The sequence below is a fragment of the Wyeomyia smithii genome, chromosome 3, assembly GCF_029784165.1.
Source record: "Wyeomyia smithii strain HCP4-BCI-WySm-NY-G18 chromosome 3, ASM2978416v1, whole genome shotgun sequence".
Lineage (NCBI taxonomy): Eukaryota > Metazoa > Arthropoda > Insecta > Diptera > Culicidae > Wyeomyia > Wyeomyia smithii.
The window spans coordinates 5,462,736-5,490,350 of NC_073696.1; the positions used below are offsets into that span (position 1 = coordinate 5,462,736).

A 27,615-nucleotide genomic window follows, 5' to 3' on the forward strand; every position below is an offset into this window, starting at 1 on the left:
CACATCGATATTTAGCCGCTCCATCTCTTCCAACGATCCCTTCGAGTAGTGGGCCAAATCTGGCCAGAACACCGCGTCTTCGCCCTTATGGTATTTCTTGATAAACGACGCAACATCTGGCAGGCACTTCGTACTATAAATTTCCTCGTTCACGGCCAGCCCGGAGCAAAAGAAGAGCTACTTCGACATCCCTTTCTCGCTGATTGTCAACCACAGCCGCACCTTCTTGGGGAACCTGGTCTGTGAAATATCATTCACCTCGGTGCTCACTTTCTTCGTAGGGGAGGTATAATACGAAGTGCCCTACTAATCGTTGTCATCTAGGGTTAGATAGGTCTCGTCGCCAATCACCACTGCCACATCGCGATTTGCCGGGGAAATCGACTTGACCATCTTAAACCGCTGTCGCTGCGTCATTGCTTGCAGCTCCGAGACTAGCACCAGTGGACGGGACTGCCGCTTCCTGACATGTATCCCCATGTTTTCCAAAAACTTTTTCACTGTTTTACCGCATGCACCAACCTCCCGGCCAAGTGCACGCAGCGATTTAGCCACTTTTCCCTCGGTCTTCCTCTTCAGCATCCTTTGAAGCTTCTTGTCGTTCAGGGTCGTTGGCCGTCCGGAACTGGGCTTTCTTTCGATGCTTTGATCGTTGTACAATTGTTTCAAGATATTGTAGATGCCGGAAAGGGCATACCCGACGTCTACAAAGTGCCGCATGATGTCCGTTTTTGACGGGGCGGGGTACCATTTTTTTTTACCGCAAACGTTATCCTTTTGGAAAAGATAACGTCCGTCACATTTTTCAAATTTCTGCAACAATATCTCTGGATTTTAATAAGCCTGAACACGCTTAAAAAGTGACTATATTAGAATGTAATTCGATAATGGGATGTAAATAGACAGTCACGCTTTTTAAATCCTTAACTGTATGAAAAAATGCAAAATTCTGAAGTACAAATAAACCGGGAAAATTATTTGAACAAACCGGAAAAAACCGGGAATTTAATTTCGAGTTTTGAGTGGCCACCCTGCTTAACGTTTGTTTTCAGTATAATTTGCACTTTCAATGAATATCTTATATTGTGTGTAAGCATTTTAAATTTAATTTTTATGCCATGATGAATTTATGATCGGTAGGCAAAATTTTACCGGCAGCACTCCCCTGATGGCAACCAAGAATATCGGACAGCAATATCGAGTCGCAATATCAAAATATCGATAGTATCAAAGGCGCCAATATCGGTTAAAAATATCGATATTGTGGAGAGCGAATATCGATAATATCAAATATCGATAAAATATCAACAACCCTAGCTCAGTATGGCAATGACAAACAGCGCAAACAGCCAACGCCACTAGCGGCCAGCAGCGTCATCAACAAATAAACAAAACGTTGAACTACGTGAACAATGAAACACAAATTTCTGTAAAAACACTAATAAATATGATTTTAAAATTTACATTTTCATGAACCACAAATTAAGAGCTTTCGATTGATCTATATATCATCGTTGTCCGATTCATTTGAAGAAATATCATGTTACAAGATGGCTTGACTCAGTTTTTTGAAAATTTCTCGGAAACCACTTAACCACAAATTACCCCAAATTGGATTTCGAACTCACAAATTAACCACTAAATATTGGTGATAAGAGAATTGAAAAAAATTATTTTGTCAAGCCATCTTGATATATGCTTGTATACCTTTTGTTTCAGATTTTTTTTGACGGCAATGATTGCATTCAGTTTGCAGAAAGTTTGTCTGTAATGCATGTTTTACTAATGGTTCTTAATTATTACATAAAACATAAACTCACACAAACTGCCTTAGAAGATCTACTTCGTCTATTGAACGTCTTTTCCAGGTTCATATAATATGAACAAAAGCTATTTTTGTACTAACTGTTAATATGGGTGAGTTTGTAGACGAATAAACTATTACCAGAGTTAAATATCATATGGTCGGCGTGCGACCAGATTAAACCAAGCCCCAATTTTTTAAAAATTGAGTTATTAGTACCAGTGGATAATGATATTATAACAAAATTATGTAAAATAAAAACACAGGTAGATTAAATTATATCGTCCTAGAATCTAAAGTGTTCATTGATTGATAAAAAACACTACGAAATTTTCCATCTAACTTGTTATCGACGAATATTTTTTCAAAGCAGCCTAGCATCTCTAATTTCTGACATAACTTAGTTGATTTGATATGCTTAGGACAGTACTTTCCTTTTTTCTTCAAAAAAAAAAAACACCATTAAACATTCAAGTTAATGATAACAGAATTTGATATAATTCTGTTCTTATGATTTATCTCTGATATCAAAAATATTACACGATTTGATATTTCTATCAAATTCAGATATATTTGTGTTACCCGTTTGTTATAATCGTTTGATCGGGTAGCCAGTCACGCATACATTCGGCCTAATGAGAGAAGTGATATTTTGATTTTTTTCCCTTTCTGCTGCTGGTTTAATCTTATTTATCTGACTTTCAACTGCGAGCCGGATCGGGTATGAAAGATAAGACGGCTGAGCGCGATCGAATGGGAATGGCCGTCAGCAGAGGAGACGCTATCTGCGCCGGGAATTATGAGTCATCGTTGGCTCGATTTGAGCAGAATTTCTCGGCGCTTTTCGGTTTTTTGAAATTTGAAAATATTCCACTGCCTTCCCGAATCAGAGGCTTATACTGCAATGATTATTTTATCGGAATGCGCTACCAGGAAACTTTCGGTGAGAATTTCGTAACAACTTGAGTGCGGTGAAGCGCTATCGAGCGGATGAAAAACTTCGTCAGCTGGCGAACGTGCGCAATCGTCTTCAAGCGCTTCTTTCAAGATATCTGCCTACTTTGTAGAACAACAACAACAGCAACGCGATTCGTGTTGTGCTTGCGGCTTAAACCAGTAACCAGTCGGCTACTTTACACGATCGCTCAGCTCATTACACTCTGTCGACTCGAGCAACCATGTTGCATGCATGGTGCTGTTTTGCTGCGCCTGCATTCGGTATGTAATCTTTAAAAAAAACTATAAAAAACCGTATATGATTCGAGCTATCCTGACGATCTGACGGCTGGCCAATTTGCGACCCCATGGGACTGCTTCTTACGTACCAGACGCGTTAACAGTTGGTAGCCGCATGAAAAGTCGTACGTCTTCCCATCATATTACGAGCAGATTATCGCTCGAAGCAAGTAAAAAGCTTCACCGTATCAAAATGGGAGGTGATATTCGCCATCAAGCAGCGATGCTGCCGGCGAAATTGTGAAAATTTCTTTTGTTATGTCAATCTAGGCTGATTAGGGGGCAACGAAAAAATGTTTACTGATTACATTAACAACGTGGGTGATTTCACGCCAATTAACCCAGCCAGGTGATATTGTTAGTTTTAGCAAGTTTTGCAGAACCCTGGAAAGATAACGGTGGTTAACAAGGGTTTCGTCCTAGAGCTCAAACTGGAAAAATGTGAAAGATTTTAGCTTTTTCCTGTGAATGTTTTTTCGTCATCTATAATGTGAATTTTGGTGTCCCCAGCAAAGACAGCTATAATCTTCCCGATCAGAAAGGCAAAACGAAAATGTAACAAAAGCTGTTAGTTTGTTATGCGGAAAACCTTCCAGGTTATGTTACCAATTTGATCCCGTTAGGTGTTAAAATAACAGAAATCATAACAAAAATAATTCCACTAATATCAACCCATATCAAACTTTGTTACTAACGTATCAGCTTTAAAACAAAATAAAATAGCATATAAAACAGAACAATAACAACCATTGTTAGGAACATTAGCTTTTGATAGAGATGAAAAATTTGTAAGACATGTTTCAGAACAACTTCATTTCACGATTTGTTATTACAGCTCATTCAGATCCAATTTTGTTAGCATATAGGAAAATACAAAATCTTATCGAAATATGTTCGTTTAGCTGTGGGATGTTTTGTTATCATATCGATAATTAACGATAATCGATAATTAACCGGTACTTAATGAAGAAAAAAGCAGTGTCGCTAGAAGCGAGGAGTCAAATTGACGCAGACTATCTTTTTAGGGTTAAATCACAGAAATTCTAGACGAACTTTTTTCGAAAATAACACTGGTCGACAGAAGCGAAAAAATGCTACCATTAAGCTCAAAATAGTAGCCCCAGATGGATTATAGCTTTTCAACCAATCCTGTGAAATTTCGTGCTTCTAACCAGTGTGAAAATGTATCAACTAACGCATAGTAATCAGTGAAGGAAATGAAATGATTTTGAGCTGATTGTTTTTTCATGATGACAAGTACAAACAGTTGAGATGACAAATACAACAGTTGACTACATACAACTCTGAGAATAGAGTGATGCGCGTTGCTCCGTTGTAATTCTCTCTTCGTACGTATCGTAGGAAAAAAACGATAGCAACAAGCAAAAGAATAATTGAGAGTCCCATAAATTTTGGTTGGATTGCATCTCGCATCGCAGTGACGCAGCAGCGATGATGCGGTGCGGTGATGATGGGAGGGAGAGTAAGTAGTTCGGAAGGTATTTTTTTCAGCAGGTTTTCTATAGCAGCCAAACAGATACCAAAATGTGCTATGTTTGTTACCGAGAAATCCTACGTTTGTTGTATTGCGTTGCGATTTCGTCAATGACATTACTCACTAGTTTTTGTTATGATTAGTGAATGGAATATTTTCCTCATACTAATTTGGGTAGTAACGTTATGGAAGAGTGAGAGGGGATGGAGTTTTGGAAATCTTTGAATAATGCTTGACTTGCTTTTGAACTGGTTTTGGATGCATTATTGCAGATATTGATACTGCATTTTCACGTTTCAGTGCTGCGATTTTCAGGTTTTAGTGCTGTATGCCAATTGTGTTGAACCGAATATATTTGTACAGAAGTACAGAAATAACACCGAGAGGTAAAATAAGGCTTCTTTAGCAAAATCTTTAGCAAAAATTTGTAGAGGTTTGTAGAATTATCATTCTTATTAAACATATGCTGGCAACGACATTTTTATTATCACTGGACTTGTTTATTCATACTAAATTCAACAAGGAACTTGGAATATAAGCATAACAACTCAGATCTTTTTTTCCCTTCCTTTTCAATTTTCTATATTTCTGAGTACAAATGACATAAAGTATTTACAGATCAAATTTGTAACGGCTAATTTAACAAACATATTTACCCTAGTAAAAATGTTATGCAGCTTAAATCCAAACAAAATATGGCAAGTGTTTTTTACGTCTAATGCATGATAAATACCTGATAAAATCTGCAATATTTTGCAAATCATTGAAACTTTTTCTATCTTTCACAACAGTTCGAAAAACATAGAGGAGAAACAATTGGTATGATAAAAAGCTCATCGAAGCTTTTTTCCTGATTGGTCTGATTTCAATTAGTCGAATGCTCGCGGAATACCAGTTCAAGAAACACTAGTTAGGGCCAACAATAGTGGTCTTAAAAGGCTTCGCGCTTATTCCACAGCCCTCCGACCGAAAAGCATTGCCACAACGATTATTAGGTTAGTTTCAGAGCTATATGCTCTGTACTGAAAACAGTTACAGTTTGAACCTTTGTTTTTATTTGTTTTGGAAATATTCGAACTGTTATTTAAATTTGTATACACTTGTAACAGTAAGGAAAAAATTCTTAATACATATTTAGAAGAAATTTGGTTTTGTAAGTTCTCCGTACGTCACAATTGAATCAGTTGTAACACACCCTGTTGACACAGTGCGGTTCGATGGTTCGATTTTGGTAACATATTTATTTGCTTTCATTGACCACAGGGGGTTTGTTTCTGAAAAGTTGGTTGGGTTTGTAACGACAGATGTTGTTTGGCCATAATGGGTCAAGTAGGAGAAACATGCTGTTAGTGATAAATCAAACGGGCCCGTAACATCAAAATTGCACAAAAGCTTGAAAACTCCGAAATTCAAAGAGTAGTAAATCTAGAATTTGTTTATATTAAAATGTTAATCTGACTTAACACCAACTAATTATATGTAAGGAATTACCCATCGTGAAAAAGTTGAAGAGGTTGTTTATTAGACACGACCGCAGAGTTAACCTAGAATACGACAGCCTGTCTTAAGTCAATGTATTTCTTGCAATAGGTTTGGGAATACACTCAATGAGGTTAATCAATTTAATGGTCTCTCTGTTCCAGATGACGTTTACCTCTACAGACGGCACCGGTAACGACAAAGAACAACAGCAGAAGCTATGTGCAGCTAAGCAGTTTCACTTGACGCCATATCCAAAACAAGAATGAAATTGTATTGTTTTGTGGCTGCGACAATTTTCTGCAGTTTGCAGTAGCGTAGATAAATTTAAAACTGATCGCTGCAAATAGTAGGACTTGAGCGAAAAATTATGTGATTCAGGTTCACTGGCGCAAACATTCTTCAAATAAATGTTAAAATACACTCAGTAAACTTTGAGGCTTAGCTGAAGTCAAAAGAGGTTAATACTGTTTGTCAATGCCATTTATTGACAACTGAATATTGTTTTTTGACATGGCAAATTTTTTATTTAGTTCTGAATGATTTACTGTGTAAAATCAACATGAGATGATTTATTGGAAACTATATATGATAATTTTTATCGCTATACTGCTAGTCACGCACGCTATATAGCTAGCCACGCACGCTGTAGATATGCACACACGCTATATAGCTAGCCACGCACGCTATAAACATGCACAGATATGCTATAGACATGCACAGACACGCTATAGACAAGCACAAAAACTATATAACCATGCACACGCAAGCCACGCACGCTATAGACATGCACGCGCTATATAGCTAGCCACGCACGCTAGCGACACACGCTATAAATATTCACACACGTTATATATGTGCACACACCCTATATATACACCCTGGAAGATGGTGGCTTCTCAAACCACCTGGCGGTGCGAGTCTCATTTAATTTCTGGCTGTATTCACCCAACGATATCTGAATTGAATTACCACTGGTGGGGTCCAACTCAGATCAAAAGGGAGCCGAACTGAAAAAGTTAGGTTCTGCAGCTAACCACTACCGCCGCCGCTGTTGCCCGCTGCTGCTCCACGCCGCCTTTGCCCACTGCCATCGCTGCTAGTAAACTGTCCGCTGCTGCCTGCTGCTAGTAAACTGAGATTGCTTGAGGAGAAGCAGTCTCTTATATAGCCCAACGAGTGCATTCCTGGCTAACTTAGGGAAAGGCAGCAAGCACCAATCAAAGGTCGACATTTACGTTTCGACAAGGTTCAACAATTTTCAATAGTACAATAGTTCGAACAGTCAGATTACAATTTTCTGCATTTGGACGGTTGCTTAAATGATTTTCCAATCGATTGCTGCAAAAATGACGGGAATCGGTTGAAAACTGACTGAGTTTAGAACGTTTGAAATTGGACAATTTTCGTGACGCTCTCCATGTTTTCGGTTTTCGAAATTGGATCCCTGTATTGAAGTTGAACCCCTATATATGTTGCCGTAAGACGTATTCTACGTCGAAAAAATCAATTTTGTCAATGATCAAGGAACAACTTTATTTGAAATAAAAAAGTCTCTCTCTCTCTCTCCAGCTCGGGGAAAACTAATAGTGTCAGAAGGATCGTAGCTCTAGCCCCGCAATTGTCCTGTACACTCAACAGTTGGCTGCAAAGTCTGTGTATAATAAACAGAAGTTCAAATTTCAAGACGGAATGTAGCACCAAGGCATTGCTTTACATTATCAATACACAAAATTTAAAATTGTTAAAAAAGTTGTTTAAGTTAATATTTCCGAAATCTCATTTTTTGTTATGAAAACACTATAAAAGGTTAGCTAAATATTTGTTGTCTGATCATGGCAAACTGAGAGAGAAAAAGCTACCACCAGGGTTGCCACATTTATTTCTGTATTTTCGCTCGAAAATATCTGTATATCTGTTTCACGGGCTAAAAAACCTGTAGAAAAAATCTGTATCGAGCAAACTAAGAACGTTGGATGAAAAACTTCTTCCTTAAAAAATATATTGAAACAAATCACCATTTTTTGCTTTAGCTTAATTTTTTATTGGTTTCAAACTTAAAATCAAGCGATAATCAAATGTAGTAACTGCGCACAATATTGCTTTTTTTTTTTTTTTTTTTTAAGGGGGATTTGTTAGTAGCTTAAGTATTTATGATAAATATTAGTAAATAATGAGTATGTGTGTCCAATCACAAATGGTGACTTCTCAACACTGTTAGAAATTTGTAATTTTAATTGTTAGGATTTGTTTGCTTTCGCAATTAGGACTTATCATTCGTAGGGATTTAAACCTACTTGTCAGAAAAGGGGAAGTAAACTTACAACTAACTTAATTGCTAACTTATTGGCTATAAAGAGAGCTTATCGTAGCAATTGAGGATTGCAACGATTTTTGTCGAAAATTGTTAATAATTTTATTTGACATAGCTTCTAATGGTTCAACACCAGTAAGTCTATGTAATTCGAGTGTACCAAACCAAGGAGGACGCTTCAAAATCATTTTCAGAATTTTATTCTGAATCCTTTGGAGCGTTTTCTTCCTTGTTGAACAGCAACTTGACCAGATCGGTACAGCATAAAGCATTGCTGGTCTAAAAATTTGTTTGTAAATCAAAAGTTTGTTCTTTAAACAAAGTTTAGAATTCCTGTTAATGAGAGGATATAAACATCTCGTATATTTGATGCACTTGGCTTGTATACTCTCAATGTGCTCTTTGAAAATAAGTTTTTTATCATAAATTAGTCCCAAGTACTTAACCTTGTCGGACCAACTTAAAATAACCCCATTCATCTTGACAACGTGATTATTGTTTGGCTTGAGGAAAGAAGCCCTAGGCTTATGCGGAAAGATTATCATTTGAGTTTTAGAAGCATTGGGAGAGATTTTCCACTTTTGCAAGTAGGAAGAAAAAATATCTAAACTTTTCTGCAATCGACTGCATATGACACGAAGACTTTTTCCTTTTACGGAAATGCTTGTGTCATCGCAGAACAATGACTTTGTGCATCCTGAAGGCAAATCAGGAAGATCTGAAGTGAATATGTTGTACAGGACTGGACCCAAGACTGAACCTTGAGGTACACCTGCTCTGACAGGAAATCTATCAGATTTTGAATTCTGATAGACAACCTGCAGAGTTCGATCAGTAAGATAATTTTTTAAAATTTTGATTAGGAAAATTGGAAAATTAAAAGTTTGCAATTTCGCAATCAAACCTTTATGCCAAACACTGTCGAATGCTTTTTCTATGTCTAAAAGAGCAGCTCCAGTGGAATAACCTTCAGATTTGTTAGCTCGTATCATATTAGTAACTCTGAGCAATTGATGAGTTGTGGAATGCCCATGGCGAAATCCAAACTGTTCATTTGCAAAAATTGAATTTTCGTTGATGTGTGACATCATTCTGTTAAGAATAATTCTCTCAAACAGTTTACTTATTGAAGAAAGCAAACTGATTGGTCGATAACTTGAAACTTCAGCTGGGTTCTTATCCGGTTTTAAAATGGGAATAATTTTTGCATTTTTCCATAATTTGGGAAAATATGCAATTTTGAAGCAGCAATTGAAAATTTTCACTAAAAATTCCATTGTGCTCTCAGGGAGATGTTTGATTAGTATATTAAAGATTCCATCGTCACCAGGTGCTTTCATATTTTTGAAATTTTTAATAATTGATTTAATCTCATTCAAGTTAGTTTCAATTATTTCTGCAGGTAAAAAATTCTGGGAAGAAATTAAATCAAATTGACGTGTGACTTCATTTTCAATTGGACTCACAAAATTCAAATTTGAGTTATGAACACTCTCAAACTGCTGAGCAAGTCTTTGAGCCTTTTGTTCATTGGATACAAGAAAACGTTCACCATCTTTTAAAACTGGAATAGGCTTTGAAGGTTTCTTAAGAATCTTCGACAGCTTCCAAAATGGTTTTGAATATGGTTTCAATTTTTCAACTTTAGTCTCAAAATTTCGATTTCTCAGAAGAGTAAATCTATGTTTAATCTCTTTCTGTAAATCTTTATAAATAGTTTTAAAAACAGGGTCACGAGAACGTTGATATTGACGTCTGCGGACATTTTTCAAACGAATTAGAAGTTGAAGATTTTCGTTAATTATTGGTGAATCAAATTTCACTTGTGCCTTTGGAACAGAATAATTCCTGGCATCAACAATTACACATTTTAATGCGTCCAAAGCGGAATCAATATTCACTTCGTTTTGCAAATCAAGCTCATTATTGAAATTTCTCTCAATATGAGTTTTGTATCTTTCCCAATTAGCCTTGTTATAATTAAAAACAGAGCTCATAGGGTTTAGAACAGATTCATGTGATAAAGAAAAAGTTATTGGAAGATGGTCAGAATCAAAGTCAGCATGTGTGATCAAATCACTACATACATGACTTTGATCTGTAAGCACCAAATCAATTGTTGAAGGGTTTCTTACAGAAGAAAAGCATGTAGGACTATTCGGAGACAAAATAGAATAGTATCCTGAAGAACAATCGTTGAATAAAATTTTGCCATTGGAATTACTTTGAGAATTATTCCATGAACGATGTTTAGCGTTAAAATCGCCGATTATAAAAAATTTCGAACGATTTCTGGTGAGTTTTTGTAAATCACCTTTAAAATAATTTTTGTGCTCGCGTGTGCATTGAAATGGTAAATATGCTGCGGCAACAAATAAAATCCCAAGTTCAGTTTGAACTTCAATTCCCAAAGTTTCAATAACTTTCGTCTCAAGATGGGGAAGAGCACGATGTTTGATTCGGCGATGAATAACAATTGCAACTCCACCGCCGGAACCCTGAATCCTATCATATCTATGAACCACGTAATTGGGATCATATTTTAATTTTATGTTAGGTTTCAAAAATGTTTCAGTAATAATTGCAATATGCACATCATTTACTGTTAAAAAATTAAAAAGCTCATTCTCATTGGCCTTCAATGAGCGAGCATTCCAATTTAATATTTTAATTGCTTTATTTAAAATCATTGCTAAATTTTAAATTAGAAACAATTTTAATTGTAAAATTTGTGCCTATTTGAATGGCTTCAAACATTGATTTTGCCTGCAACATGGCGTTCATAAGATCATTGCCTGTTGCAAAAAAGAAAGTTTACCTGCCGTAATAGGCCCCAGGCAGTCGACATTAGAAAAAATATTTTCGGCAGCAAAATTAGCTGGAGTAATAGGTGTACAATTATTTTCTAGCGTGTTTTGCTTACCCATATTAATGGTCATTTTCGAACTACCAACACTAGGCGGTATAATGTTCGAACTACCTGTAACCTGTGCATAAGTTAAACGGGTATGCAAAGGAGTAGGTAAACTATGCGTCACTGGTACGCTTGGAGAATTTTGTTTTGAAGTTGGTTTTAATTGAGAAATTGAATTTTGTTTACCTTGCCTTGCCTTAACAATTGCTAAACGGACTGGGCATTGATAAAAATTTGACATATGGTTGCCGTTACAATTCGCACAGCGAAAATTTTTACTCTCTTTCACAGGACATGTGTCCTTTTTGTGAGAAGAGTCTCCACAATTAAGACATTTTTGGTCCATGTTACAGAATTTGGAACCATGGCCATAACGTTGGCAAGTACGGCATTGGGTGATATGCTTTTCACCTCCGCCATACTTCCTATAAATTTCCCACTTTACACGCACATTATACAAAGCATGTGCTTTTTCAAAAAATTTTAAGTTGTTAACCTCATTGCGGTTAAAATGAATTAAATAATTAACAAGGGAAATTCCAGTTCTCTGACTGTTTTCGCCTCGTGATTTTTGTTTCATTAGAATTACTTGGGTAGGGGCTATGCCAAGTAATTCTGTTAAAGTAAGTTTGATCTCATCAACGGTTTGATCGTTGGTGAGACCTTTCAAGACAACCTTGAACGGCTTGGCGTTCTTGGTGTCATATGTAAAAAATTTGTACATCTTGTCAGTTAAATACTGAACAAGACGATCACGACCCTTAACTGAGTCGGCTAATAAGCGACATTCACCTCTACGGCCAATTTGATAGGTAACTTTAACGTCAGAAACAAACGTTGAAAGTTCCTTTTTGAATATATTAAATTCAGAAGAAATAGTTACCACGATAGGTGGAACTTTCTCCTTTTTTAAAGATTTTATATTTTGTATAGTTTCATTATTAATAACTTCCATTTCACCAGCTTCTTGCTCAGGCAAAATAGCAAAAGGATTGTCACTACAGACACTCGATGTGTCAGAAAGAGATGCCTCTCTTTTCCTCCCCGCAGCGATGCGAGGTTTCTTTTTCCGTCCAGCCATTTCAGGTGATACGAAAAAAGTTAAAACAAATGTTAAATTCAAAGGTAGGTAGTCTTGAGAAAGACTGATGGGAAATAACTTTCAGGTAATCTTTAAAAGACACACTGACAAAACACAAACTTTGAAGCTATAGGCAGTCAAAGACCAGTCCACAAGCAACCGAAAAAACGTCTGATCTGTAGTACAGTTCAAGACGCACTGCACAATATTGCTTATTTTTCTTTACGTGATGTTCATGCATGTTTTTGTTAATTTAATTTTAATAGCTCCTGCTTGGTTAGCAACGTAGGTTTTAGCTTTTAAAATTGAGCTCATGAGCTTAGGGGCCATGAGATTTCTGGCTTTAGACGTGCTGCAATTATGTATTGAAAATATGCGTTCGACACAAGCCGAAGAATGTGGAATTATTGAAAAAATTCGCACAAATGATCTCAGTAACGGAAACATGAATTTATCATTCGGCATTGTGGCGCCCAACTACTCAGACCAAGTTAAGTCATCATTTTCAACAAATCTTCCGGTCAAAAAGTTTGTTCTTAGCGAGCAAAATTCGTTATCCAAGTCGATCAGTTACTGTTACGAATTTGGAAAATCAAATCATTTAAATTTTCAATTTCACGAATGTTTTGAGATTACATAAATTTACTGTTTTTACAACAGGATCAATGAAATCGAATAGCTTCGCAATTTCGTTGAATCGATTTTAAAATTTCAAGAAGTTAGGATTTAAATTCGAATAGCAAAAAATTCTGTAGAATCTGTATTTTTGACAATACTCTGTAATTCTGTAATACAGATTCTGTATTGCTTTTTTAGTTCAAAAATCTGTAAAATACAGAAAAATCTGTATATGTGGCATCCCTGGCTACCACCAAAAAAAACCCGTTGAGTTGAGTGAGAGTAGGAAAACACGAACTCTCTTTCTTGAAAAAAAAATCCCCATCATTGAGTAAATATTTACGATCCAATTTCTCTTATTCATTACTTGTTCATAACGCGACTAACTTTATATTCTCAGCTGTGCACATAGAGAATAACATATATTGCGTGCTCCCACGATGAAAAGTACATCGTAAGAAGGAAGGCGGAGAGAGTGCACCAGTAACGATTTTTTTTATATGGTGCTCTTTTGTGATCTTCGTTATTCACCTACCATGGAGGTCTGTTTGCAAATGTGCGAAGAATAAGAATAACTCGCACACTGACGACGATGTCAACGCATCATAGGCTTGGTTTATACGTATTCATTAATCGCTAGAAGCAATTTTTTTCCATCGGCACTATTAGTAATTGCTCGCCGGGTTCGTCGCTTCAACGTTATATTTATGAGAAAACTCATTAAATTCTAAAAATCTTGGTCTAGACAAACGTTGAAAGCTGACTGAATCTCAACAAAAAATAGTTACTTTATTGTCCCAAATTTTAACAATGGGAGAAAAGTTGAGTTCAAAGATGACTTAATTCATGTACGGATACTTATTGAAAAATAAAAAAAATAATGTGATAAACTTGTTTATCATCAGAATATTTCAGAAGTGATTAGAAAGTTCTAAAAAATGCGCTCCTATCAACTAAAAGTTCTTTATCGATCGGACAATAAATATGTTTAGGGTGATTAGTGATTGTAGTTTATAATATCTTAGCATGGTCCCTTGACGAGTTTCCTCATCCAAGTATGAATGTTTTTACTGTGCATCGTGGTATGGAAACAGAGTGCAGAGGACAGCGAATTCAACATTTTCGGTTGGATTTAATCAAATACTTTTGGATCATCAGCACATAATACATACTTTTCCTAACCGTTTTCAAGTCCATGTTCTTCAGCGATATTCGGTTCAACTACTCTTTTTTCAACTGTCGACATCAATAAATGTGTTGTAACACTTCGAGAAAAGACTTGCTTCAGGAATGAAGTGAATAAGGCCTTTATTCGGAAAAATGCACCATTTTTATCCATGTATTTTTTCCACCCAAATTAATGAAAAGCTGAGTATAACTAGTTTAGAGTGTATTATTTACATGAACAAAATTTCATCACAATAATTATTGAGATGGCATCGAAACAAGAAGAAAATCGACAGAGAATTTTGCGCGCCGTCATGGAAAATTCGACTGCGACCAAGAGATGGATCAGAAGACAACTGGGAATCACCTATACAACTGTGTCTCGGGTAGTAAAAACGTTTAAGGAGTCCGAGCGGCGAGCTGGATGTGGAGGAACACCGAAGACTGCTGACCCTGTGAAGGCCCGGAAGGTGTTGGATTATTTCAACCGTAATCCGAACCTTTCGATTCGCGACGTGGCTTTGAAGGCAAAGTGTACCGCCTGGTTCGTTCAGCAAACCATAAAATGAGCTAGGCTTCGTGTTTTCAAGGTCCGAAGTGACGTGATCAACAATACACGGCGGATAAATCCCGCGCAAGGAATCTGTATCGAGAATGGTGAACGAAACTGGTGTGTGTGGTTATGGATGACGAAATCTACATCAAAGCAGACGCAAAGCAGATACCGGGGCTGGAGTTCTACGTTACCAAATCACGGTTTAATGTTACGGAAGACATAAGGAAGAAGAAAATGGACAAATACGCCAAAAAAAACTTGCTCTGGCAGGCTACATGCCAATGAGGTAAACTGAGTAAACCGTACATCACAACGGATACGAAATTTACAGCACCGAGTGCCTCCTGAAGCGTCTGTTGTGCTTCCTGCGGTCCACCGGAGGCGAGACACCATTTTTTTCCTAGTCATTGTGGAATCAAAGGAAATGAGAAGGCCGACTTACTAGCCAGACATGGGTCATCCACTAACTTTGTTGGCCCAGAACCTTTCTGTAGGGTCTCCCCGAGCGCTCTGAAAGCTGAACTCGCTGAATGGGAGAAAGGGACCATCAATGCAAACTGGGAAGTCTTAAGCGGATTACGACAATCGAAAAGATTCATAGAGCCAAATCGCAAGGAGAGCCTCGTGCTGCTCAGGTAAAATAAGAAAGATTTGGGGACATTCACGGGTCTTACTACAGGGCACTGTCCGAATAAGTATCATCTCAAGAAGATAGGCAAACTTGATGATGATAAATGTCGCCTGTGTGACATCAAAAGCGAAACTTCAGAACATCTACTTTGCGAATGCCGAGTATAAATACAACGCAGAATGCGTATTTTCGGTAAGGGACACATAGAACCTACCGAAATTTGGAGGGATAGTCCCGGTGAGGTAATAAACTTCATACGAAGTGCGTTGCCCAACTGGGATAAATGTGAAATGTAGCAAGACATCAACTCGCCGCATAGTGATGTACCTGCTCGTACGCACTTAGAGTAAGTTGAAGCATACCACAATAGATCAAACAATGGTCGCAGTGGTTCAGTCTTCTACAAGAAAAAAAAATTAACAGTCTTGTATGAACTAAAAAAAACATATTTTTTGCTTCGATATAACGTAACGAAAATGAAAATAAAGTTGCCTTATACCAAGGTTTGGCTACAACAATACAAAATCTGGTAAAACTCGAGCATTTTTTGAGTAGTTTCTGAGATTCGTCTGGATTGGCCACGGGAACCACTCATTCTTACGTGTCTCAAGCCCAAATTTAATATAAAAGTCGAAAACGTGTTTACGAACAGCAGATATTGAGATATTCGTGCATTATAATTGATACCTAAATATATTCAATATTCTCAATATATCAAAACTCATGTGCATAACCTGTGTTTGATATCATCTCATCACATTCCTCATACAAAATATAGAACCCAAAAAAAGGTAATGTTCAAGTGGATTTCTGTATTTTTACAAATTAGGTTACTGCTTGTTTTTTTTACCAACTTCAATTCTTTTGTGCGTGAATTGTGTACACACTTAAAATTTATTGCCGGGTCTCGGTTATTTATTGCCGAGAACGGCACCACTGTGCGCTCGGTTAAAAAAATGATGACAGCTGTCACATTTTTCCGTAAATCTCGGTTCACCGAAATGAAATTCCGGCACAAAATATCCGAAATCCGAGATTTCAGTTAGGTTGAACCACGATTTACGAAAAAATGTGACAGCTGTCATTTCTTTCTTAACCGAGCACTCAGTGGTGCCGTTCTCGGCAATAAATTACCGAGACCCGGCAAAAATTTTTGGGTGTGTATTTTTGTTATGCACGAGTCTTGAATGTTACAACAGAAGCGTTCTATGAAACAATCAGTTGGTTGTTAGAACTTAATTGTTAAAAAAAAATCTGATCGATTGCCAAACCTTAGATAATCTGATAATAAATGACTGGGATATAAGCGCCTGACAACTTATTCGAATTTAGGCCCTTACCTCCAGATAGACGTAGTCCTACGTCGAAAAGCTACGTCATTTAAAAATGATCCCTAAGGACGTTGCGATACCACCGATACTAATACAGAATCGATCCTTCTACTTCCAATACTCGGATATTTGGTATCGATGTTTTACCAGCGATACTTCATCAATATCGATACACTCCTCTCAGTATCGAAAAGACTCAACAACCCTGTAAAGAAGAACAAACGAAGCAGAAAACTTGCTGTTTCCTGTACGATTTTGATGCATCGTATGCATGCATGCCATCTCAACGGCACAGGATCAATTATTAAGGAAAAGCGTAATCGACTTTCGACTTTCAGAGATTCAGTAAATTTACAGACCATTTTACGAACTGACAGGTGTCACGTGTCAGCAGAATAGTTGATGATGTTGCTTTTACTTGCGTTATGTCAGCGGTTCCGAGCTTTCTGTCAAAATTTCATTCATGGATTGAGTTCAGAAACGTCTCGTAAAATGATCTATATAAATGGTTTAATTGAATTAAACGTTTTATCTTGAGAAATAAATAATAAAAAAGAAGTATGACTTATATTTTAAATGAACTGGTATCGCACAACGATACATTCAGGTATCGATACGTTAGCCTCGATACTATCGGAATATCAGTACTTGCTCTCGAAACAGGTATCGATCCTAAGTATCGATGTTTAATGGTATTGCAACGTCCCTAATGATCCCTAGCTTAGATAGCTGCTCGTCCTCAGACATGGCCTGCATAACGTAGTTCCGCCAATTTACTCGGTGCATGGTTGCCTGCCTCCAATTCCATGGGCACCTGGTGTTCTGCAGATTGTGTTTCATCTGATCCACCCATATCACTGTTACCGCCCCTCGTTTTCTTGTTCCTACCGGATTTGAAGCGAACGCCAATTTTGCAGGGTAGCTATCCGGCATTCTAGCTATATACCCTGCCCAGCGTTTCCTTCCAGCTTCAGCCACTTTCTGAATATTGGGTTCGCCGAAAAGGTACGCAAGCTCGTGGTTCATACTTCGCTTCTAGACTCCATTCTCCTGCACACCGCCGAAGATGGTTCTTAGCACCGAGCGCTCGCAGGTCCTCCTCGAGCATTGTCTACGTCTCATGACCGTAGAGAACAAACGGTGTTATGTGCGTTTTGCACCGGTTACACTTCGTACGGTGACTGATTCTGCTTATAGTAGGCACGACTTCCGCTGATAATGCGCCTTCGGATCTCACGGCTGGTATCATTGTCCTCAGTTATCAGCAGCGTTGCCACTAAGTTTTGAATAAAATCTGGCAAAACAAAAATAAAAAGTCTGGCAAAAATCTGTCACTCATTTTAGGACAAAATTCCTGACAGAATTGAAAGTGAACAACAACAACAATATCGCACGCTAGCCTGGGGGCTAATGCGGTCTCGATCAACTAGATTAGTTGAGAGAATTCGTTATCGATATTGTTTTCGGCACATTTTGCATATTGTAGGATAAGTACAACGATACACCTCGACAGTTCCAGTTCCTCGACCTGATCGGGAATCGAACCCGATATCACAACCGTGTGGGAGAGCTAGCCGACCGACATCGCTAACCACAGAATTGAAAGTGATGACCTTTTTTTGCTCTCGCCGGGTGTAGGTAGGTAAAGGCCAGGCACGGCCCATGTCGCAATCATGACCTTTTTGCGAGACGACGCGGATAAAATCTGGCTCATTTACAAATATCTGGCAGATTCTGAGGGGTTTCTGTTTGTCTGGCGCGCAAACAGAAATTTGGCAAAATCCAGATTTATCTGGCACAATGGCAACGCTGGTTATCAGTGAGCCAAAATAGACAAACTCGTCGACTACCTTGAACTCGACACCGTCGTCCGTAATACTACTGCCTAGGCGCTGTCGGTCGGCTTCGGTTTCGCCGGCAAGCATATACTTTAGACGTATTTACCTGCAACCCAGTGCTCGCTGCTTTCCGTTTTAGTCTGGTGTACTGTTCGTTGTTCCGCTGCAGTCGTTCTACCGACAATGTCCATGTCAACAAACGAATTGACTGGGTTTGTTGAAAATCGTACTCCGCGTACCCTGTAGCGCAATGTTGAATATCAGGCAGGGGAGACAATCCACCCGAAATTCGCACAAAGCACTGCGTCTCATGGCCCGTAGCCTTTTTCAGTCTTATCAGCTTCCACGAAAAGTCATTTTCGTCCATGACCTTCCATAGCTCTTTTCGGTCGATAATGTCATATGCGGTTTTGAAGTCTATGAATGGGTGGTGCGTGGGGGCTTTATATTCATGGCATTCATGGAGGATCTGCCATGCTTCAACAAAACCGGCCTGGAAACTTTCCACCAATCTGTTGGCTCCATGACGGTGATCGCACGATAGTGCCCACAGTCTAATTTGTCGCATTTTTCATAGATAGGGCAGATAGCCCCATCTTTACACTCCCCGGTAGCTGCTCTATGTCCAAAATTCTTGCAATCAGCCGGTGCAAAAAAGCTTCCATTTTTATAAGCTCCGCTCCGAGGCCATCTTCCCAGCCGATTTATTGTTTTTCAGCTGCTTAATGGCATCCTTAACTTTACATATCGTTGAGGCTAACACGTCTTCTATGTTTGTCGCACCGACGGGATAGCTTTCTCCGCCGCCATGGTCCTCTGCATGGGCGCCATTCATGTGTTGATCGTAGTGCTGCTTCCATCTATCGATCATCTCAGGATCATCCGTCAAAATGCTTCCATTTTTATCCCGGCACATTGCGGCTCGCGGTACAAAGCCTTTGCGGGATGCGTTGAATTTTTGATAGAATTTTAGCGTTTCCTGAGAGTGATGCAGCTGTTCCAACTCTGCATACTCCTCATCCTCTAGCAGGTGCTTTTTCTTCCGGAAGATTTGGGATCGCTGCATGTTCTTCTGTCTGTGTCGGAGAACATCTTCTACATCTTGGCCGCCCGCGCAGCGTTCTTCTCATCCATCACCGTCCTACATTCGTCGTCGAACCACTCGTTTCGTTGAGTTCGTCCCACATGCCCGATGACGTTCTTCGATACGCTATTAATGGTTGTTTTGATGGTTTTCCAGTACTCGAGAGGAACTTCCTCCAGCTGGTCCTCTTCGCGGTTCTCTTTCAGCGGTAGGGCTCAAAGGTCTCGCAATAAGTCCCAAAAAATTTATAAATTTGAGCTCAACCGGAGTTAGTGGAGCCTCGAAGCATTCAAAGTTTCACTTTTTGACCTATTGGATGGTGCGAAACCAGTACAAAATTGTGCGTTTTTAGCGGAACCAGTACAATGATTGCGTGTTGGGCATAACGCTATTAATGCTCTAGCGTTTCTCCAAAGTATTTGGCAGCTCCAAACTACTACACCTAAACAGTTTCAACTGGTATCAAGCAACTTGCAAAGCGAGCGAGAAGCAAAACCTTTCTCCTCCTTTCTGCTATAGGACGAGACATATGCTACGCTTTTCAAGTCTTTTGCACACACGCTTTCGAGATACTTTTTCTTCTTCATGCATTCCACTGAATAGCAGCAAACACGCATCGACAGTATGAGTGAGACTAACAACACTGGCATCTAGTATGTATAGCACGAATGTCTCGCTCATTTCGTAAAACGCGTCGCAACCCGAACCGAAAAAGAAGCGAAAGAGCAACCTGCAAATTATATCTGACGTATCTAGTCTCGTCGCACGTACATGGAAAATCTACGAGCAAGAGAGAAAGAGCAGCCACTAATACACTCGATGTGAGAAATAAAGTGTCAGTATATGATACATATTCTGATTTCAATCTATGTCAATGTATTCGCAGTACAACTGTTGCGATGTGCGTTTCACACATTTATTGTGCGATTTCTGTGCAACATTTGTGCGAATCGCCAAATATATGCACGGAAAGTTTAGAGAAACAATTATTTTGAGAGAAATCGATTTTAAGCTTGAAATTTTCTAATTTTTCGAAACAACACCAAATCTTAACATTTCATACATTTCTGAGGCATTTAACATAAGAAAATCGATTTCCACAATTCCATGAGCCTGTGAATCTTTTTCATCGGTTAATCACTTAACACAACCTTTGACCACGAAGTTCGTAAAGTCGATTCTCATTGGCACCCTAATGTGCATCTGTGGCACATCTTCAATTTTGTGCTCTTGCTGAGTTAGCGCTTCAATAAGTCTAACTGAACGTTCTTTGTCATTATGCCTTCAACCAATTCAAGTTCTCCTACATCGGACTAAGTCATGAAATTTAAATTTAAACTCTCTTCGCATTGAAGATGATAACAGCAAGCTATGTTAGTTATTTAATGCATTTGTTATAATTCACCTCCATTTAACGATAGGCTTCTAATATTGATTTTCCAGACTTTCGCAAGTCCTCCGCTATTTTCATGTGATACCATCAAACCCAAATAACATTAATTTGGTCTTGTCTGACCATCGGACCTTTTTCCATTCATCAATTGTACACGGAATGTTGCCCAGGCCGACCGTTTTTCAATTTTTTTTCGATAACCCAGGCTCATGAAATGCTATTTCCATCCTTAAGATGAATGGATGAAACGATTTCGCACTGGGCACATAGACGGAGAAAAACTCACCTCAATTTGTTCTCATATTTTTAGAGCTAACAGAATCGCTCCGCTGATGTAAAAAAATCACTCTTTTAAACTCATGCACTAGTTCTTAGGCGGTATTTGCAATCAAAATTGTATTACTCTCGAGTAATACAAAAATGTGTGTAAAGTTAGCTAAAGACGCGTTTATGACTCCAGCACACAAAAATCATTATCAATGTTGGATATATTAAGACAACATTTCAGTTAATATAGTTTTGATTGAAGTGATGGCAAAAAATCACAGGAGGGTTGTGTGCAAAGCCACGACCGCAAGGTTGAAGTAGAATACTTTTACAAGAAAGATAACCCGGCTGCTTGAGTGTCAGTCATTTTTTCTAGGAAATAAACGTTGACTACCAATCGAATTTTGAAGGATTGATTATTTTCAATAATATACTAAGTTGCTTGTCATGATTGGGGCTTGACAATTTTTAAATTTTGGTTATGCGAAAAAGTAATTTTTATACATATAATGGATGTTTTTCGGATGTCCTGCTGAAGGAAGGAAGAGATAATTCAGTACGTTCTGAGACACGGAGATAAAGTAAAATTTATAACATTTACAAATTTAAAAATGTTAATTAACTCAAGGGAAAATATTAACTCTTCAATCACCGGGTTTTTATTTCGTCCTGAAAAGGAGTGTCAAATCAGCTTTTCACTGTTTTCTTTTATCGCAAGGAATACTTTATTGGCACTGTCAGTGATAACGCCAAGATGTGATCGGAAGATATCGTCGGCTTCGTGGAACACTGGCACAACTTAAAATTTTGCATTTTTGAGTTTTTGATGGAAAACGATGCGAAATCTAGTTAAGTTTCATCCCACGAAATCTTGTTTCGAAATTCCCAAAAAATCCAGAGTTATGAGTAGAAGTGCCTTTGCTGCACAAATCAAAATTTCTCCATAAAGTTAATAAAAATAAGGTTTTAACTTGGACAATGGGCTCATAATATGGGCATAATAGACCTAAAAGAGTTAAATGAGGATTGATAATCTTAAACTAACAAACTTTTCTTGGAAACTTTTCATTGAATGCATTTACTAGTGCCCACTATCGCACAGAGACTGCATTTCACTAAAGTACCTCACTGCATCAGGCGCTATCGATGCTGAGATCCGCTGCAACTGTTGCGCTATCCATAGCCATGCCACAGTTGTGGCCGCTATACGCTGCCATTGGTATTCACTGTCCCTGCATCAGCTGGCCCAGCTGCTATCGTTGCTGGAATCCGCTGCAACTAGTGCGCTATCCATTGCTACGCCACAGCTGATGGCTTTCCGCCATCGCTGGTATCCACTGCACTGCTAGTGCTGCTGCTTAGGGAAGACGACTGCTGTTATCGCTGTCTAGAACTATTATGAGCGGCTTCGGCTGAAACAGGCTCTTATATAGGTCAAATAGCATATTTTAAATTGCAAGGTATATGATTCTGTCGACCGTGCTTGGGAAGCAATCATATAACGACCGATCAGAGGTCGAATTTCTCATTTTGACAAGGCTTGACTATTTTCAATAGTACAATAGTGTGAATAACAAAGTTACAGTTATCTTTATTTGGGAGGAATCTTAGAAGATTTTCCAATCTATTGCTGCAAGAACGAAGGAAATCCATCGAATACTAACCGATTTATTAGCATTTGAAATTGGACATATTTTTAATTTTTTTCGGTTTTAGATTTTCATTTCACATCCCTATGTAGCCGAACTTCCTGAGAGAAGTATTCTACTTCAAAAGGCATTTTGATTTCCAAAATTGGATTTCCTGATGGCAATCTTCATGCTGCCCATACACGGGGGGAATAATGGCTGTCTGGCGACACACGCTGAGAAAAACCGCGCTGCTCCTGAGACGTGGTGACCAACCACAGGGCTAGTGCTGCTGCTAAGGAAGGACGACTGCTGTTGTCGCTGTCTGATGCTACGCTATGCATAGCCATGCCACAGTTGTGGCCGCTATACGCTGGCCTAACTGCTGAGCAACTGCAACACTATCCGTAGCCATGCCACAGTTGTGGCCGCCATTGGTATCCACTGTAACTGCATCTGCTGGCCCTGCTGCTATCAATGGTGAGATCCGCTGGAACTGCTACGCTTATCCACAGCCATGCCACAGTTGTGGCCGCTTCCGCTATCGATGGTACCCACTGCTCGCTCCCGCTGCTGCTAAGGGAGGACTGCTGTCGTCGCTGTTCAGAACTATTATGAGCGGCTTGGACTAAAACAGGCTCTTATATAGGGATGAAAATAGGAATGAATTATTTCACGTACGTGGTGGAATGATATAACTTGAAAAATATGTGTGGTTCAGAGCGATCATTTGATAAGCTCCACCTCTTTTTTCAGTTTCTAAAGTTTTTCCTCAGTTTCGTAGCACGGATGCACAAAAATGATTTCTTGGCGAGCCGGACCGAGAGCATTGAAGCAACAAAATAACATGTTTTGTGTCGTGTTGTGCAGCTTGGTTGAAGAAAATGTTCCCGTCCCCATGTCGCATGTAAGCAGATTATTGCGTTCAGTAGACAGTAGATAGTGTATCCAGCGAATAAACACCGATGGTGCTCTCACACACGCAACGGTTTTAACCCGTATCTTATTGCGGTTTGTAACATCAAGCGATTTCGTTTGCTCGCTGTTGCGTGTTGCATCATGTTGCAACTTGGCAGCTGGGAGACGACGAAATTCTGTTTACGCTGATTGATTGAATCGACTTCATATTAGTTCTGCATAGTCGAACTAACTGCTTTTGTAAATGCGTACTAACAGGGCAGTTTATTATTCAATGTCGGTTAAGCTGATCGCAGCCTTTACGCTGCCCCTACAGTGGGGGGTTTACTAATTAATGTGAAAATTAGACAACTACAACAGAATTTGATTGCATCCCGCACAGAATGTCTGCTTGTGTTGATGCCAGAAAATTATTAACCTTCAATTATATTTTTATTTGCCTTCAAAAAAGCATTTTGCTGTTCAAAATCGGTTGCTAATTACAACCTTTGAGCTGCCCTAACATCGGGGAAATTAAGATACACGGACAACATGCACTGTGGAAGCTATTTCACTCTCAGTAAATTAGACGGGTGCGACAAATTTAAATTGCTAGGATGCAACACAGAATGCTTGCTTGCGTTGATAAAAATTATTAACTTTCAATGACTTGTTAATTTGCCTTCAAAAAGGCATTTTGATTTCCAAAATTGGATTTCCTGATGGCAATCTTCATGCTGCCCATACACGGGGGGAATAATGGCTGTCTGGCGACACACGCTGAGAAAAACCGCGCTGCTCCTGAGAAGTTGTTCACCAACCACAGGGCTAGTGCTGCTGCTAAGGAAGGACGACTGCTGTTGTCGCTGTCTGATGCTACGCTATGCATAGCCATGCCACAGTTGTGGCCACTATACGCTGGCCTAACTGCTGAGCAACTGCAACACTATCCGTAGCCATGCCACAGTTGTGGCCGCCATTGGTATCCACTGTAACTGCATCTGCTGGCCCTGCTGCTATCGATGGTGAGATCCGCTGGAACTGCTACGCTTATCCACAGCCATGCCACAGTTGTGGCCGCTTTCCGCTATCGATGGTACCCACTGCTCGCTCCCGCTGCTGCTAATGGAGGACTGCTGTCGTCGCTGTTCAGAACTGTTATGAGCGGCTCCGGCTGAAACAGGCTCTTATATAGGTCAAATAGCATGTTTTCAATTGCAAGGTTTATGATTCTGTCGACCGTGCTTGGGAAGCAAGCATATAACGACCAATCAGGGGTCGAAATTTTCGTTTTGACAAGGCTTGACTATTTTCAATAGTACAATAGTGTGAATAATAAAATTACAATTATCTTATTTTGGGAAGAATCTTAGAAAATTTTCCAATCTATTGCTGCAAGAACGAAGGAAATCCATCGAATACTAACCGATTTATTAGCATTTGAAATTGGACATATTTTTCACTTTTTTCGGTTTTAGATTTTCATTTCACATCCCTATGTAGCCGAACTTCTTGAGAGAAGTATTCTACTTTAAAATATTTCTTGAACACACCAGTAGTCCCTTCTGAACAAGTGAAATAATCTTGCGTGATATTTTTGCATTCTATCATTACATTCCTTCTCGAGCCACTCTTTCGGCACAGGACATTAGCAGATTCAATAATAACTGATTTGATAATCAAAGCATGCACCGCTTTTTTGCATACAATATCGTACCGAACGGCCCGACCCTTGCAATCGATTTTTGATTGCCCTTGGCTCAGCACATATCGCCGCAAGCTCACGCTCGAGAAATGTCGCTTTGCACCACGAAGCAATTATGCAAAGCATGGAATCCCAGCATGAGTCATAATAGTTTTGCCCGCCAGAAGAAATAACTAAACGGAGAGAGCGAAAAATATATGTTATGCATCCCACCATGATGACGAAAGCATGTCACATTAGCATAACAACACTGCAAGTAAATATGTGTGTACTTACAGCGTATCCACTAGGCAGTTGTTAATCCGAAAAAGCCTCATACAGCGCGTTCTATTACGGTTTATACTGTCATGTTCGATTCTGCTCCAGTTGACAGCGGGTACACAAACCAACTACTGGCAAAGCCTTTTATTCTTTTTTTTTCTCAAACTCGGCTGCATATAATCTAAATCCAATATCAATCGACGTCGTCCACGTAACTATAAATTGCGCATATTAGCAAAAAGGGAAGACCGCGTAAGTAATGCTCACGCTATTAGTAGCATCGCGAGAGCATAACATAAAGCAAAGCACAACGCCGTAAACTGCACACACTTTTGCTTTCGATTGATTCACACTAGAGATTTCCGGCGATGCACAATTTCGCACACCAAAAAGCCATCACATCACATCGTAGCTCTTGTGTTCTCAATAAACAAAAAAAAAAGCAGAAAAATGCCCGCGTCGCAATACTACTGAAACCGTAGTACCGAGGAATCCTATAAACACACGCACTAACACATGCATACAGGCCCCAGTGAGCCACGCACTAGTAGGCTGCGGTAGCAGAGCAGCAGCAGCGCGAGTCTTGAATTGTCCGCAGCGCCGTCGACTACTCCGGTTGAACCCAGGTTAAACGGCGGGGAAGGAGGAACACCACCGATTTGGGCATAGGGAAAATGGTTTCCCTTTTTATCGTCCGTCGTTGTTGTTATTACTTTACTGCTACTATTATCTTTACTCGATTTTTTTTTCGGCTTACTGCAAACGATTAATTTTAAATGACGCACACATGCACCGCACTCGCGCAAACACTTTGCGAAGTCAGAAGGAGGCAATATAGTACTTTTTAGAACGATAAAAAACGCAATAAAATCGAAATGTACGATGAATGATACAATACACACGCTCAGAACCAGGATCTCTTGCACACGGAGGCCGCAGGAAAAAATATCGTAACTGATAATATCTAGCCCGTGTTTAGCAAAACGCCATATGTATGGGGACGAATCCGCGTTTTTTACTCATAGGTGTGTATATTTATATATTGTAAAGACAGAGATTATGATCGAAGTAGGCAACGAGACAAAACGCGTGCTAGCTGCCCGATTGTATGCAATGTACTGATTGTGTTCTTCTTCATGCGCTATCGTCGCCTAGGTGCGGCTGTATGTGTGTTCATCCGTCCGCAAATTCAAAGCTAAACAGCTGAGTGTATGGATAAAAAGCAGCATAAGCTGCTGCTATTGCTATTGCTGGTGCTATTCCCTCGTTCCTCTGAGGCTGTGGTGAAACACACGCGGAAGATAGTTTATCAAAATACGAGTACCCACACACTAGTAGCAGAGCAAGCTGCTACTAGCGTAGCCGCATCTGATATGCAAGTTCTCGGAATAACAACAAAAAGACGAAAAAAAAAACAAAAGAGAAAGAGAGTCAAACAGCTTGCTGTGTGTGAGTATGTATCGGCTTTTCCTGCTGATTGGGACCAAATTCGTTCCTGCAGCCCGATGTTCAACTGCGTGTCGGATTAGGGTGGCTCAACTTATTTCGGCTTGTGCTCAGTTACTGATGTGTCGGTATTTGACATATCACGAAGGTTCAATTTTCTAGATGTTCTATAAATGATCCAGATTTTCTCCAGATTTTGTTTTCTCTGTCTAGCAAAAAGGTCATCACTTTAAATTTTGCAATTTTGTCACTTCAAATGTTGCGTATCTCAAGAATTTTATCCAGAAAATGATCTTTTCTCGCCATAATGGCGGACGCAATAATGCAAAGTTCGTAATAAATTACCCACCCTTTTGACAACTCTGCTCACGTCAGTTTGAAGTCTTCATATATTATGCATTTAGTTGAAAACTGGAGTTGTCGACCAGCGACAAACGACTTTTTTTCTCATGCCGTACACACTTAACTGC

At 39.2% G+C, this 27,615-nt stretch overlaps 1 protein-coding gene across 1 annotated transcript in view; it reads right to left on the reverse strand.

Annotated features, from left to right (window-relative positions):
* The window catches only part of LOC129733354 (probable serine/threonine-protein kinase DDB_G0267686), a 507,381-nt gene extending 480,578 nt beyond the window's left edge, over positions 1 to 26,803 (reverse strand). The window contains exon 1 of the mRNA XM_055695171.1: positions 25,715 to 26,803. The gene's annotated coding sequence lies outside the window, so the exon portion shown is untranslated. The remainder of the gene's footprint in view (positions 1 to 25,714) is intronic.
* Positions 26,804 to 27,615: the final 812 nt, after the last annotated feature.